This window comes from Engraulis encrasicolus, chromosome 7 (genome assembly GCF_034702125.1).
Source record: "Engraulis encrasicolus isolate BLACKSEA-1 chromosome 7, IST_EnEncr_1.0, whole genome shotgun sequence".
In the NCBI taxonomy this organism is placed as follows: Eukaryota; Metazoa; Chordata; class Actinopteri; order Clupeiformes; family Engraulidae; genus Engraulis; species Engraulis encrasicolus.
In genome coordinates, this window is record NC_085863.1 from 28,075,065 (window position 1) to 28,087,564 (window position 12,500).

At 45.7% G+C, this 12,500-nt stretch overlaps 1 pseudogene; it reads right to left on the reverse strand.

Annotated features, from left to right (window-relative positions):
- Positions 1–11,311: 11,311 nt before the first annotated feature.
- Positions 11,312–12,500, reverse strand: part of LOC134451797 (uncharacterized protein DDB_G0271670-like) — a 9,047-nt pseudogene continuing 7,858 nt past the window's right edge.

Here is a 12,500-nt window from a genome sequence, read left to right on the forward strand (position 1 = left end):
ACACACACACACACACACACACACAGACACACACACACAACACACACACACACACACACACACACACAGACACACACACACAACACACACACACACACACACACACACACACACACACACACACACACACACACACACACACACGCACACACACACACACAGAGAGAGAACCTAATATGGTGACATGCAGGCGAGCCAGTCTCGCACAACAACAACCTCCTTCCTCTTTTGTAAAAAAAAGTAATCATCCAAAATATGCCTGCTATGCGAAGTGCAGAGTGAGCATGTGAAAATAGATCAAGCGAAGCAGCGAGCTGTAGTGCAGGTCACCTATAGCAGACCTGCCTGTTCCAGAGGCAGAGAGAGAGAGAGAGAGAGAGAGAGAGAGAGAGAGAGAGAGAGAGAGAGAGAGAGAGAGAGAGAGAGAGAGAGAGAGAGAGAGAGAGAGAGAGAGAGAGAGAGAGAGCACAGTGATTACACAACGGCACACTCACTCATTGTTTATTCATTATGTAAGGCCGCTGAAGTATTTCGAAAACAGTGCCCAATGTGACTTAGCACACTCTCATTCAGAGTACAATACTTGACTTTTCTCAACGGGGGTTCTATAGCCCCCAGGGGGCATTGGGAAGTCCTAGGGGATGTTGAGAAGGATACAGCTGAAAGGGCCCCTGGCACTTTTGTGCATTCTGCTCTAACTTGTGGTTCCATACGAAAATACAAAAAGTGTAACAGCATCGGCACCTGAGGCCTGCAGGCCCACCGGCAAATAGCCTCCATGCCAGAATACTAGTCCTGGTCTACTTGGAAGTAAAGGTGTAGGTGAGACTCTTAATGTGGTGGGGACATTAACTTACAATTGTAAATTGGCCGGATATTCTATGTTATTGGTGAAAAAGTGGTAGGGACAAGCTAGGGTCATCTCAAAAGTGGTATGAACATGTCCCTCCCCATCATCCCATCCACACCTAAAATGACATGCATGTTTGGAAGTGCTGAGGCCGGAGTATGCCTCTGACGTTCTCTCTGCCTGTCCTCTCTGGGAGTAGGATGGCCCTTTGGGTGGCTGAGGGGCAATCCGTTGTGGTCCGGCCGGTCAGGGGCCATTTGGGGGGTGCATGTCGTGGGGGGTTGAGTGGCAGGCCATTGCAGTCCGCTCAGGGGCGGTTGTGGGTGGTGCACGTGTGGTGGGGGGGTTGAGTGGCAGGCCATTGCAGGCCGGTCAGGGGCGGTTGTAGCGGTGCGTGTGCTGGGGCTTAAACCCCTCTGATCTGCCTGCGTCTGACTCAGCTGCTCTCGTAGGCCCCACTTCCTGCTTCGGCACGCTGCGAGAATCAAAAACAAACGCAAACCTCATGCGTACGCACTGGCGCAGCACAGCACAGCACAACCACAACTGCCGGCAGCAAACGCAAAGGCGGAAAAAAACACCCCCATATCCCCTCCATCCATCCATCCATCCGCCCCATTCATTGCCGCACACAGCCCTGCGTTGCATTGCATTGGGCCACCCGGCCGGCCGCAGGACAATGTCCCTGCTAACCCCCTCAGCTTGTTTGTGTATCCTGTGATGCTGCGTGCCATTCACTAAAGCCATGCCACCTGCACCTGCACTTCCTCTCCCTCTAACCTGCCTTTGTCATCAGACCACCAAAGCGCACAAGTGTCACACCACCATAACGACAAGTGTAGCACACTGATAAAAGCGTAGAGGTGCTGAGAGGGTGCTTTGAATCTCTAGTAAAAAAAGTAAAAAAAATAATGTGGCACAATCATTACAATCATTGTGATAAAGGCTCTTGATTATACTATAGGCTACTATCGGAAAGCAAAAAGGTTGGCATGCATCTAGATTTTGAGCCGCATATTGCTTGATGTCTGCTCACAAAAAGTAGGAGCACTAAAAGTGACATAAATGAGGCACACACAAAAATGTACCTTAAATGGACCTTTACAAAAGACCCTACCTTCACTAAGTCCCCTGAAATATAAGTTAATTATATTGCAAATGTAAGTTTTGAGTTTCCTTTACAAAGCATGTCTTATTGTGAATCTGCATGACATTAAAATGATGTCAGGGGCCGAATAAAACAGCCCTCGGAAACGGCCCTCGAGACATGGATTCCCCACCCTTGCTTTAACCTGCCCTAATAATCAGACCACCTCATTAGATACACAGTGTAACAATATTTAACACCATGTAATACCAGTGTAACACCATGTCCCAATTTTGTAATTACATTTAGGGTAAGGGTTAGGGTTAGGGTATTACACTGGTATTAGGCTACATGGTATTACATATTGTTGCACTGGTTATTACACTGTACCTAATGTGGTAGATCCACTGTAATAGTGAAACATTAAAACAAAGTGGTACCAAATACTAATCATCATTACTGATTGATGGACAATGAGGAAAAACCAGGACATGTGGCAACACTACACATTAAATATTCTAACTAAATGAAGTTACAATGAATACAGAGCCCTGACATGATAATAACCTTGCTGGATATGACATTCAATCTTGAAGCACCTACAGCAGTGTTTCCCAACCTTTTTTGTCTTGAGTACCCCCAAGCCTTTTCGTTGTGCCATGAGTACCCCCTAAGTCAAGTTCTATATCGCTTTCTCTATCCCAATGTAACTAAGCTCCATATATTTGTTAAAATTGCATTTTCCCAAGTACCCCCTGCAGTGTGCTCGCGTACCCCTAGTGGTACACGTACCCCTGGTTGAGAAACACTGACCTACAGAACAGAACCATTAAGGCCACTACAGTACTGTAACGCTATAGCTCATTGTCCCCCGTGATGACCGCATGCCACGTAACTGTATTCATCCTCTCCACAACACCCTGTCTACACGCTAACACACCACAAGTCCTATTACTCATCTCCACCACAACCACTGATCCTATGACTTTACCATTTTGTGGTCCTATTACCAGACCACAATCAGGCCCACTTCCAGTGCCACATGGTGACTATGCTTCCTTTCAGGGTATTTGCTTGTATATTGCGCTTGAATGTTTAGCCTTTCTGTGATGGGCTTGAATTGTTAACGTGGTCAACTTTTTTGCCTTTATTTGATAGGACAGTTGGAGATAGTGACAGGAAGCGAGTGGGAGAGAGAGATGGGGGAGGATCGGCAAATGACCCGGGCCGGAATTGAACCCGGGTCGCCGGCGTAGTAACCCAGTGCCCTACCACTAGGCCACGGCTGGGCCATCAACACCCAGTTCAAAGCATCAACTACATGTGAGCTTAACAAAAATGTATGGCAAAAAAGATGGACGTTTCAGTAAGTTGGAGAAAAAGTTAACTGTTTACCAGGAATCCACTTGAAATGAAACTGTGCAAACTTCTACACAGTAACCAATAACAAGAGGAGACAGCATTGGTTCCCTTGACAGAGAAAACCAAGACAGCCAGGTCGTCTTTTGTGTTCACATCCTCAAAATTACGCATGTCATTATTTGCTCTATAAACTGAGGTGCTATAGGCTGTCCATACACTGACTGTGACAAAATGTATTATGTGAATGGTGTTTCCACACATCACAGGAGGCTATTGACATACATTTGACAATCAGTTTTGGACCACATGCACACTCAAGTATTGTTTCTGTTTTTGGTAGGCTATTTCATGCTGTGAAGCCATACATGTTGTGAATTAATATAGACAATAACTGTTTTGGTTGCTGTTTTTCAAATCACACCTGTCACAATTGTGACATTCGGCTGTACCTACAGTATGGTACAGTTACCTTGAATAATTATGTGAACCTAGCTACAGTACACACACATCCTAATCATATAGGTCAACACAGCAGTGTACTTCAGCTGAAGGCTAAAAGACAAGGAGTGGGAAGGAAGCAACTGATCCATTTGGGAGCGGAAGGGAAGGAGTCTGTGGGCTCTTACGTAGCCTACATAATGTAAGACGAGCCAAGCAATCTGGATCACTGTGGAGAGTAGACCCATAACTCATATCTAGAAATTCACAGAGTACAAGGAGCCAAAGGAAGCTATCAAAGACACTTAAGCAAACTCAAGGCCAATGACTAAGCAGTGGATGAGTCTTGGCTGTGGTGTGGGTGGTGTGTTGGCTACAGCCCATTATCAGTAGAGATCACATCCTCCTTCCTGTTGATGACAGCATGTAAAACGATGGACAAACTGTGGAAAATGTGTAGATGTATCATACAGTAGGCTACAGTACACAGGACAGTGAAGACTGGGACAGGAAATGAGTGGGACAGAGAGACGGGGGAGGATCGGGAAATGATCCGGGTCGGGAATTGGACCCAGGTCACCCGCGTTTTAGTCCAGTGCCCAGCCGACTAAGCCATGGCTTACATGCACACAGACGGACCTGACCCCCCAACAGACACACACACACACACACACCAGGGCTTGACATTAACGTTTTCGCTTGCCGGCCACTGTGGCTAGTTGTTTTCCCAAGTCACTAGCCATCCAGCTATTCTACTAGCCACAATTTTTTTTATTTTATTATGACACTGTACATCTAACCTCAGAAAATGAGGTGCTTAAAGCAAGAAGATGAGTGCATGGGTTTCTACATGGAAATAAAACAAACAAATAGAAACTGAGTATCTGAGCTTCATCTTGAACTTAAATGTAAACAATTGATACACGAGGGGCAAAGCGCAGAATATACACTATTTGATATGTCATACCATAGAATAAGCTTGGTTCTACCTGCCAAATTGGCTAGTGACACTGAAATTGTTACCAGCCACAGGCAAGTTTTACCAGCATTTGGCCGGTTGGCAGGTGCCAGTGTCAAGCCCTGACACACACACGCACACGCACACGCACACGCACACGCACACGCACACGCATGCGGTGCACACACACACACACCTTAATAATCGACTGTACATACGTACACAAACAGACTTAGAGAGAAAAAAGGCCTCAGCGGAAGTTGTCATTTGCCATTTACTGTAAGTTGTATGTTATTTCATAGAGTATGATTGTCTACCGAACTTCATGCAGATATAATTGGGTAACACTTTATTTTAGTGTTACATCTACCACTAATACATACAATGCATCTGTATAAGTAACTTGTAAGGCATGTACAAAGCAAAATCAAACATTTGTTAGGCTTGTATTCATAAATGTCTTGTTCATGCACAATAAGGGATTTATTACCAATTTAACCTATAGTAATGATCTAGGCCTTAGCTTTTGCTTAGTACATGCATTACAAGTTACTTATGCAGGCATTAACATTGTGTGTATTAGTGCTAATAAATGTAAGTCTAAAATAAAGTGTTGTACTACCAAAACAAATGCTGGAGTCTGACAGAGTTCTGAGGCGCAGCATTATGTGTGTGGCCATCTTTGGCATGGAGAAATACGAGAAAACTATTTTTTTAAAAACGGATGTGGGAGGCATGGAAGCCGTGTGTGTGTGTGTGTGTGTGTGTGTGTGTGTGTGTGTGTGTGTGTGTGTGTGTGTGTGTGTGTGTGTGTGTGTGTGTGTGTGTGTGTATGTGTGTGTGTGTGTGTGTGTGTGTGTGCGTGTGCGTGTGTGTGAGACACACACACACACACACACACAGAGGAAGTGAGAGAGAAAAAGGCACAGAAAGAGAAGGAAAGAGAAAGTAGAGCAGAAAGAGAAGAGAGGAGGAGGAGAAGCCCAGTCCTTCTCCTTCTCCATGTTTGGGTTTAAGGGCTTTGTGGTAAGTACCTCCAGCTTTCCCTACCTTTCTGCTAATGACCCTCCAGGGATTATCATCAGTTTGGGACGGGACGGGATGGGGGGGAAATCAAGTAGCCATGATCATTTTACAGGCCCCGGGGAGGGTAGACAGGGGCCGTGCCAGCAGAGGAAAGGAGGTAGACAAATTATATGAAGGGGGAGAGCTCAGCTCAGCTCAGAGCGGAGTGGAGCAGAGCAGAGAGGAAAAAGGGAACAGAGTTGCTGCATTTGGGAAAGGGGGGTCCAGGTTTGGGTAAAGGGAGGTGTGTGTGTGGTGGTTGCCAGGTTTGGGTAAAGGGAGGTGTGTGTGTGTGTGGGGTGGGGTGGTGGGGGGGTTGCCAGGTTTGGGAAAAGGTTAGGGGTAGCGGCCATGGTGGGGTGGGGTGAGGAGCTAATCAGACAAATTACATGATGGAGGAGATCTCAGCTCAGCGCAGAGCAGAGAGGGGTTAGGGTTACAAAAGGGAGTTGCTGCATTTGGGAAAGGTGGTGGTGGTGGGGAGGTTGCCATGTTTGAAATAGGCAGGGGTAGCAGTCTTGCTGGGGTGGAAAGGTTAACCAGACAAAATTTTGAAGGAGAGCACAGAGCAGAGAGGGATATAGGGTTTGGAAAGGGAAAATGGGTATCCAGGGTTGTGGAAGGGGGGGGGGATGTTGCCCAGTTTGACAGGGGTAGGCAGGGGTAGCAGTCGTGGTGGGGTGTAGGAGTAATCAGACAATTTTTTTGAAGAGAGCACAGCACAGCAGAGCGAGATATAGTTAGAATTAGAAAAGTTAGAAAAGGTAAAACTGGGCTCCTGTGTTTTGGGAAAAGAGTAGGGTTGGGGGGAATTTCCAGGTTTTGGAAAGGGTAGAGGTAGTGGTCGTGTTGGGATGGGAGATTAATCAGAGAAATTATTGTTGAAGAGAGCAGAGCAGAACAGAGCAGCTTGGTGCAGAGGCATAGGGTTAAAAAAAAACGGGGAATTGGGTTTTGGGAAATGGAGGTCTCTACATTTGGGAAAGGAAGGTTTGGGGGGTTGCCATGTTTGAGAAAAGGGAAGGGGTATAGTGGTCGCAGTGGGGTGGGGGATTAATCAGAGAAATTATTGAGGGAAAGCGTCGAGTGGAGCAGAGTGGAGTGTTGTAGTTCGAAAGCAGAACAGCAGGGTTTTGGGGATTGGGGATTGAGGATTGAGGTAGGGGTCGTGGTGGGGTGCAGGGCTGGACTGGCCACCTGGCTTAGCGGGCATTTCCCGGTGGGCCCTGCACCCTCGTGGGCCCCTATTTTCAGAAATCTAGAAAAAAAAATAGGGGTCCACGAGGGTGCGGTGCCCACCGGTGAGTCAGTTCTGTGCTGCTAATTATGAGGGGCCCCTTTACATACGCCAAAAGTGCCCGGGCCCTATTCCTCCTCCAGTCCAGCCCTGGTGAGGTGGGGTGGGGTGGTGTTGTAATCAGGAAACCGGAATCAAGACCTAGGATGCCTTCCAGAAACTGGAGCTCAAAAGTGTTGCAGTTGGATTGTTTCAAAAAATCTCAAAATGGCAAAGACATGTTAACGTCTTTTTTGTTTTCATGGAAATTATATAAAAAGCTAAATTTAGTGCTATCATTACTTTTAATGTGCTTCACGCACAGATTGGATTTTGTGGGGGGGTTTTCTTTTTGCAAAGGACTTTCCTCACCCTTCAGTGTTGGACAGGATCTCAACAAATCCCTGCTTTCATAAAGTCATAAACTCAACAGTGCCACACCTCTCCCTTGTGTGTGTGTGTGTGTGTGTGTGTGTGTGTGTGTGTGTGTGTGTGTGTGTGTGTGTGTGTGTGTGTGTGTGTGTGTGTGTGTGTGTGTGTGTGTGTGTGTGTGTGTGTGTACGTGCGTGCGTGCGTGCGTGCGTGCGTTTTTACAGTAACTTCCTGCGCTAATCTGAATTAGACAAAACGTAATATCTTACCACAAGTATGTATGGCTATTATGTGTGTAAGGGTCAGAATCTTCATGTGATTGTGATTGTGTCCTTCGGTGTGCGTGTGTGTGTGTGTGTTTTGTGCAAATGAGAGAGAGAGAGAGAGAGAGAGAGAGAGAGAGAGAGAAAGAGAGAGAGAGAGAAAGAGAGAGAGTTTATAAGTTCCCCTCTCTGCCCTGTGCCCGTAGTAATTAATTTCCATTTAGGAAAGTCATTTCTCTTAGCTAGCTCCACTCAGTGCATTCAGGCAGCAGTGGGAAAAGAGTAGACTCTCTCCCTCCCTCCCTCCCTCCCCCTTTCTCTCTCTCTCTCTCTCTCTCTCTCTCTCTCTCCCTCTCTCCCCTCCTCCTTCCCTCTCTGTGTGCGTGCATGCATGCATGCGTGCATGTGTGTGTGTGTGTGTGCGTGCTTGTGTGTGTGTGTGCATGAGTGCGTGCGTGCGTGCGTGCGTGCGTGCGTGTGTGCGTGCGTGCGTGCGTGCGTGCGGGTGTGTGTGTGCGGGTGTGTGTGTGCGGGTGTGTGTGTGTGCGTGTGCGCGCGTGCGTGTGCGCGTGCGTGTGTGTGTGTGTGTGCGCTCGCGATAGGAAAAGGGGGCTGCTCTTGAAAAGCAGTTATGGCTTAATGAGAATTCCACTTGCAACAGGAAGGAAGGGCTTAGAATGCGTGTCCCTCAGCGAATTGGCCCAATACTAATCACCATCCCTTACACACACACACACACACACACACACACACACACACACACACACACACACACACACACACACACACACACACACACACACACACACACACACACAGGGTCCGGTCTAGGCTCCCTACTGCGAAGACACACAAACGCACAGGCATGCACGCATGCACACATGCACGCACGCACGCACACGCGTATACACACACACACACACAAAGAGAGAGGAGTGAGAGAGAGGGGAGAGGAATGGAAGAGAGAGGGAGAGAGAATGAGAGAGAGAGAGAGAGAAAGAGAGAGAGAGAGAGAGAGAGAGAGAGAGAGGAGAGGAGAGGAGAGGGCAGAGATGCAGAGAGAGTTTTGGGATATAACTCTTGCTTCCATTTGAGAGTTCTTCACCGTGTGCTTTACAAACATGCGTCGTAGAATATCAGTCAAGCTTTTGAAAAAAATGTAGAAAAACCACCACCACCATACCTCTGTCCAAAAGTGACCCTGGCTGCCAAAACTACAGCAGTTCCTGTTCCAGAAGAGGAGCACTCTTGCGAGTCAAAACACTGGACTTAAGAAGCAGAAACAACCCCAGGCACGACAGAGTGCAGAATGCCTTCATTATTATGCTTTTTTGCTACGTGTTCATGTTTTTCTCATCATTGTTTGTTCTTGAAATATTAAAAAGACCAAGTAACAAACGTGCTGTTTGGATTTTCATCTTACCAATTAACTTAAAGGTGCACTGTGCAGAAAATGGTCAAAAAAGGTACTGCAACTATGCTGCTCATTGAAACTGGGTGGCGTATTGCCAAATTTGATCTTTTCATGAAAGTTTACTAAGTAATAAACTAATAATTTCTAGCCCAAGTACAGTCATTTTTGCAGCTAAAAATGTCTATTTCTGGAAATTCAAAATGGCGGCGGACCATGGACAAGATCCCCCTTTTCATGTAGGCCTATGAAAAATGCAATTTTTCCAGTCATGAATACTTAGAATTTGATGGTGGTGGTAAGTATTCATGGAAAAGGTAACAGTAGTGAATGGGTAGCATGAATTCTGGAAATAAACAATTAAAAATATTATTTATGTTTGTATCTAATATTCTACGTAAAGCTTCTGTTTCTAGCCTCTTTTGATCAGCGTCAGCAGAAATTCTTGATGTTAAGTCACAACGCACATTTAGTCAAAGAAGGAAGTTTATTATCAGTTTAAATATGTCCCTGAAAAGCTGTAAAATAGTGAATATGAGCATATTTTCCTGGAGTCAAAAGAGGGTTTTACTGAAGAATCACCGCCCACACATCACACAAGCACACACATGCACACATATACGCACACACACGCACACACACACACGCGCTCACGCACGCGCACACACACACACACTTCACTTCCACTATCAAACCCACCTCCTTCAAATCTGAGTTTTACAGTGCCCGAGTGCCTGTCTGTCTTTCTACTGTACCTGTCTGCTATACCTAGGTAAACATCTATCTGGTCTACTTTTCTTTCTGCTAAGAATCATGACCTTCAGATTGAGTTTTATTGTTAGATGTCTGTGATTACGTGGCTTGATTGTTTAGTTGTCTGCACGCTTGTCTGCCTCTGCAATGAAAACCACCTTTGTCTTTTGTTTTGCAATTGGATGTCTTTCAGATGTGGCCTGTCTGTCTGTCTGTCTGTCTGTCTGTCTGTCTGTCTGTCTGTCTGTCTGTCTGTCTGTCTGTCTGTCTGCACGTCTAGCTGTCTGTGATATGGATATTCTCGTTCGTCAGATAGTTTTTAACAATGAAATATGTGTCCACTGTGGCCTGTATGTCTGTCTGCCTGTCTGCCATACTACCTTCTTTGAATCCTCGCTTTCTGCAGATTGAGCCTTACAGTTAGATGTATGTCAGCTGCTTGACTGTCTACCTGCTGCTTGCTTGCTTATCTATACGTCTATTTGCCTGTCTGTCTGCCGATCTGTCTGTCTGCTGTGTGGTGTGTCTATCCATCACTCTTTACGCCAGTCTGTCTGTCTGTCTGTCTGTCTGTCTGTCTCTAGTTTGTCTGTCTGTTTCTACCTGCCTGCATGCCTGCCTGTCTGTCTACTATGGAGCATTGAGAGACACTGTCATTTCTCCATAATGGTAGCTACTGCTGCTGCGTTGAAGGGATGAGCAGAGGTGTTGTACAGGGCGCTAAAGTGTGACTGAGTCACCAGGGCCCCATGTACAAATACTGTATAGGGGTCCCACACACAGTCCGATGTATGTAAATAATATCTGCGTCATATATCTATGGCATATATATGATACTGTATATAATATGCAATATCTATGTATATGGCCGGAGGGGTCCACCGGAGTTGATTGTACATAGGGCCCACAATTGGCTGCTATGCGCCTGGGGAGGAGGTGGGCATGTGATTGGTCTGAGGTGCTGTGCTGTGCTGCGCTGGGCCCCCGGTCCGGGCTCCGGGTCGGGCAGATGGCTTTCGTTTTCTGCGGCTGTTTTATGGACGGCTACATGACTTCTCCAGACTTGTGTGATCGCTTATTTCTTTCTTGAGCGGAAGGCAGGCAGAGGTCTGTGCAACACCACTCTCTCTCTCCCTTCTCTCTCTTTCTCTCTACCCCCCTCTTCTCTCTCTCTCTCTCTCTCTCTCTCCTTCTCTCTCTCGCTCTCTCTCTCACCTCCTCCCCGCTATCCCCCTCTCCGTCGGACATCAGGCTTTGCAGAGAGCTCATCCCTAATGCATTTCTCCGTGCTCTTTCATAACATATTATTTATGTCTGTCAGACAAATGATTGCCATATGGAGGAAAGAAAGAGTCAGTGTCCTCTTTTTGCGATACCAAATTTTTATTACCTTTCAATTCTTGTTTTTAAAGCTGCACTAACATTGCTCCCTTCACCACCGGACACACTGCTCAGCGTTTGCTTCCTCTGCGTGGCCTAATGGGTTTCATATTCACTCCATCGTATTGATTCCGGAGGAGAAGAAGAAGAGAAAGAAGAAGAGGAAGAAGAGGAAGAAGAAGAAGAAGAAGAAGAAGAAGAAGAAGAAGAAGAAGAAGAAGAAGAAGAAGAAGATGATGATGATGATGATGATGATGATGATGATGATGATGGGCATGACTATACTACCCAACAAAGCAAAAAGGCAGTAACTGCATTGTTGTTGAAAATGAGTATGATTTTGGCCCTACCGTGACGCTAACGGTGGGGCACTCTATACGCGGCCGACCTGGCTGCGATTCTGGCCAGGGTCCTTTGCCGTCCCTTCCCCATCTCTCTCTCCCAACTAGCTTCCTGTCACGGTCTTCACTATCCTGTCTCATAAAAACTAATAAAGGCTTGACCCCCCCCAAAAAAAAAAATACTAGGAATGTAATGACATATACAGTATATCACAATAAAAAGTCAAATAAAATGATTGATCAGCAAAAAAAAAGATAATATTAAAGTGATACTCTCCCATTTTTGGAAATAAACTTGTTTTACACCTCTCCTTGAGTTAAATGATTGAGTTTTATCTTTCTCCTATACTTCCTGCCATTCTCTGAGTTTGGCAGTGCAAATTTTACCTCCAAGTAAGTAATTAACATTGAGTCCTATGAGACCAGCTGGCGGCTAACTGGTCTCATAGGACTCAATGTTAACTGCTAGCTTAGAGGTAAAATTTGCACTGCCATACTCAGAGAACGGTTGAAAGTACAGGAGAAAGGTACACTCATTCATTTATCTCAAGGAGAGGTGTAAAATAGGCCTTCGTTTATTTCCAAAAATGGGACAGTATCACTTTAAGTGAGGAAACCGCAACATGTCAATATTCTACCTAAAATTACTTAGAGTACAGGATCATGTTAAAGGTGCACTGTGTAAGATTGTGGCCTGACTGAGTAGGTATTGCAACTATGCTGCTCATTGAAACTGTGCTGTCTATGGCCAAATTTGATCCTATCATGAATATTTACCAAATAATGGACTAATATTTACTAGTATGACCAAAATACAGTTTTCAAGCAAAAATGTCTATTTCTAGAAATTCAAAATGGCGGACAATGGAGAAGAGCCCTCTTTTAATGTATGAAAAGTGCAATTTTCCCAGTCATAATGAATCATTTGATCGTAGTGGTTAAGT